The 2,500-nt window shown below is 41.3% G+C and overlaps 3 non-coding genes across 3 annotated transcripts in view; all 3 read left to right on the top strand.

The window, feature by feature from the left end:
* Window positions 1-1,345, top strand: part of LOC149092591 (small subunit ribosomal RNA) — a 2,170-nt gene extending 825 nt beyond the window's left edge. Inside the window, exon 1 of the ribosomal RNA XR_016200783.1 lies at window positions 1-1,345. This exon is cut by the window's left edge and continues 825 nt beyond it. This is a non-coding gene — a ribosomal RNA (small subunit ribosomal RNA).
* Window positions 1,346-1,832: 487 nt separating this feature from the next.
* On the top strand, window positions 1,833-1,987 carry LOC149092590 (5.8S ribosomal RNA). Its single transcript, XR_016200790.1, has one exon. It is a non-coding gene; the product is annotated as a 5.8S ribosomal RNA (ribosomal RNA).
* A 476-nt stretch (window positions 1,988-2,463) lies between these two features.
* Window positions 2,464-2,500, top strand: part of LOC149092589 (large subunit ribosomal RNA) — a 4,168-nt gene continuing 4,131 nt past the window's right edge. The window contains exon 1 of the ribosomal RNA XR_016200733.1: window positions 2,464-2,500. This exon is cut by the window's right edge and continues 4,131 nt beyond it. This is a non-coding gene — a ribosomal RNA (large subunit ribosomal RNA).

The raw sequence follows: 2,500 nt of genomic DNA, 5'->3' as shown, positions 1-2,500 counted from the left end.
CTGGTGGTTACATTCATAGTGTTTAGACAGAAAATTGCTCGATATTTGCTATCAATGCTCTTTACCGAGTGTTGATTCAAGCGATCGAGACTTTTACCTTGAAAAAATCAGAGTGCTCAAAGCAGGCGTCCAAAACCTCGAAAGAGGTGCCTAAAAACGGTATGGTCAACCATCTATATGATGCGTACCACTACCTTAACTTGAATGATCTTGCATGGAATAATGGAATAGGACCTTGGTTCTATTTTGTTGGTCTTAAGAATCCAAGGTAATGATTAAGAGGGACAGACGGGGGCATTTGTATTGCGGCGCTAGAGGTGAAATTCTTGGACCGTCGCAAGACAAACTACAGCGAAAGCATTTGCCAAGAATGTTTTCATTAATCAAGAACGAAAGTTAGAGGTTCGAAGGCGATCAGATACCGCCCTAGTTCTAACCATAAACGATGCCAACCAGCGATCATTCTGAGTAACTAATTTCATGACTCGAATGGAAGCTTCCGGGAAACCAAAGTTTTTGGGTTCCGGGGGAAGTATGGTTGCAAAGCTGAAACTTAAAGGAATTGACGGAAGGGCACCACCAGGAGTGGAGCTTGCGGCTTAATTTGACTCAACACGGGAAAACTCACCCGGCCCGGACACTGAGAGGATTGACAGATTGAGAGCTCTTTCTTGATTCAGTGGGTGGTGGTGCATGGCCGTTCTTAGTTGGTGGAGTGATTTGTCTGGTTAATTCCGATAACGAACGAGACTCTAGCCTACTAAATAGACTTGCAGTTTACACTGCAGTACTCCCCCTTAGTCAACCTGTGGGTGGTAGTATCTCTTGATGGTTTCGGCTGTTGAGGGCTCTGCTGCTATTAGCCTACAGAATTGGCTAGGGTAAGGATGCTGTAGCACTGTAAGGACTTCTTAGAGGGACAAGCGGCGCTCGCAGCCGCACGAAACAGAGCAATAACAGGTCTGTGATGCCCTTAGATGTCCGGGGCCGCACGCGTGCTACACTGAAGTGGTCATCGTGCATACTGTTTCCTGCTCCGAAAGGAGTGGGTAACCGCTTGAACCCATTTCGTGATGGGGATTGGGCATTGTAATTATTGCCCATGAACGAGGAATTCCCAGTAAGCGTGAGTCATTAGCTTGCGTTGATTACGTCCCTGCCCTTTGTACACACCGCCCGTCGCTACTACCGATTGAATGATTTAGTGAGGACTTCGGACTGGTCAATCCAGACCATTGGGAAACTAGTGGTCGGATTGTGCTGGAAAGATGTTCAAACTTGATCATTTAGAGGAAGTAAAAGTCGTAACAAGGTTTCCGTAGGTGAACCTGCGGAAGGATCATTAACGTATTACCCTCTTATTATAAGAGAAATACAACCTTCAAACAATCAAACACTCTGCATAGTGATATTGTAGATGCTAATATGGTGAATGCAATTGAATTGTATTTGCATTAGAGTCGCAATTGTGAATGTTTATTGCAAACATTTAGCCATTGCAACATGATTCTAATTTGCATTACATTCGTTCATTCATACATCCATCTTTCATTATCCAATGCAACAAAGAGTGAGGGTTATCTAACGATAGCCATAATTTCTTTTGCAAAACAATTGTAGTTTATAATGAAAAGCCTGTCTTGCTACATACTTGGTACCTGATCAAGTCTTCAGCTTATGCTGACGGCAAGGTTTAAAGAAGGAAGTTTTACACTTCTTCGCCTAACTAAGTAAAGACAACTATGGTTTTTATAAACTGCATACAATTGTTTTCAAACCCTCTCAATGCAGATTTAGGATACTTATTAAAAGTCCCACGGTGGCAAAGATACATCTTCAAGCGGTGGATCACTCGAATTACCAATCGATGAAGAACGTAGCTAGCTACGATAATCGGTGCGAATTGCAGGACACGCCGAGCACTTGAGCTTCCAACGCACATTGCGGCTTTCGGGTCTTTTCCGAGGTCACATCTGTCTGAGAGTTGAGATGTAAAATAATCAACAAAACACTTGCATACTACCATATATGCATTGTTTTGAGAGGATTGTATATTTATATGCATGAATCTTGATGTTTTATTCCTTTTCTTAATTGCAATTCGTTGCAATTTAGTAAGGAGAATCTCAAATCTACTTGTTTCACATGATAAATTTTGTGTACAATGCATATTTCATCTCTGCAAGCAGTATATATGAATAGATACTAGCATGAGATTCTAAGGTTAGTCGCCTATCTGACGACGCTAAAGTCGTATTGCAGATAACTATGGTGATCAACTAACCTGTTAACTGATGAATCTTCTTGCACTTGTATAAATCGTACAAATAGTAGCTATTTCATTCTGTTAAAGCAGACCTAAGAAGTAATGCAAAGGCAAAATTTGTGCAAACATTAAAGTAGATTTACGTTGCTTGCTTGCAAACAACACAAATAAACATTAATCAACTTAATCAATATTTTTGATCTCAGATCAGGTGAGGTTACCCGCCGAATTTAA

The sequence above is a fragment of the Tetranychus urticae genome, unplaced genomic scaffold (assembly GCF_039701765.1).
Source record: "Tetranychus urticae isolate SD_2017Ah unplaced genomic scaffold, NJAU_TeUrti_SD_1.0 Scaffold_7, whole genome shotgun sequence".
In the NCBI taxonomy this organism is placed as follows: Eukaryota; Metazoa; Arthropoda; class Arachnida; order Trombidiformes; family Tetranychidae; genus Tetranychus; species Tetranychus urticae.
This window is presented reverse-complemented; position numbering and strand designations above follow the sequence as displayed.